This window comes from Chiloscyllium plagiosum, unplaced genomic scaffold (assembly GCF_004010195.1).
Source record: "Chiloscyllium plagiosum isolate BGI_BamShark_2017 unplaced genomic scaffold, ASM401019v2 scaf_9740, whole genome shotgun sequence".
Taxonomy (NCBI): domain Eukaryota; kingdom Metazoa; phylum Chordata; class Chondrichthyes; order Orectolobiformes; family Hemiscylliidae; genus Chiloscyllium; species Chiloscyllium plagiosum.
In genome coordinates, this window is record NW_025210462.1 from 7,091 (window position 1) to 8,056 (window position 966).

Here is a 966-nt window from a genome sequence, read left to right on the forward strand (position 1 = left end):
AAATGCTGCAGCTGCAGAACAAAGCAGCTTCTGCCCAGTTTCGAACTGGGGACCTTTCGCACGTAAGGCAAACGTGATGACCACTACACTACAGAAACAAGGCGCAGTCCCCACTGCTAAGGCTCAGTGGCACCCAGCTCTGAAAGTTGAAGCCATTTTACCTTTCACCTTTATGTTTCCAATCGCTCGTTGTTTCATGGGACCTCTTTAATTTTGGCTATGTGGTGAGCATGGACGAGATACACCGAAGTATCTGTTTCCACGCGGTGTGCGCCAACGAACGTGATGACCACTACACTACAGACACAAGGCACAGTCCCCACTGCTAAGGGTCAGTGGCACCCAGCACTGAAAGTTGAAGCCATTTTACCTTTCACCTTTATGTTTCCAATCCCTCGTTGTTTAATGAGACTTCTTTAATTTTGGCTATGTGGTGAGCATGGACGAGATACACCGAAGTATCTGTTTCCACGCGGTGTGCGCCAATAACATTGTGTTGCTTACACCGGCTGTAAAGGATTACTTTTTAGCGGAGCTTGCCGTCGCAGTCTGTGGCACAAAAAAAGCTGTTGTTTTCTGCAGTGACCAGACTTGTGCTGAGTCCTTTAGCTGTTTCCTAAACTATTGGTTGCTAAAGTTTTACTATCATCCACAGCCTGTGTTCAATAATAGAAAATATCCGAATACCCTCTCAATCAACTGATTCCCCTCAAGATTAGAGTGACGTTGAAGAAGCACAGCATGTCCAGCAGCATCTGAGGAGCAGAGAAATGAACGTTTCGGGCAAAAGCCCTTTATCTGAAATGAGACTGCGAGCATATGGGATGGAGAGATACATGGGAGGGGTTGGGGCTTTGGAGAAGGTAGCTGAGAGCGCAGTAAGTGGATGGAGGTGGGGGGTGAACGTGATATGTCAGAGAATAAGGTGGAGTGGATAGGTGGGAATGAGAATGCATAGGTGGGACA

General features: G+C 47.3%; 1 non-coding gene across 1 annotated transcript; it reads right to left on the bottom strand.

Annotated features, from left to right (window-relative positions):
- Nucleotides 1-25: 25 nt before the first annotated feature.
- Nucleotides 26-98, bottom strand: trnav-uac. Its single transcript has one exon. It is a non-coding gene; the product is annotated as a tRNA-Val (tRNA).
- Between the last annotated feature and the right edge of the window lie 868 nt (nucleotides 99-966).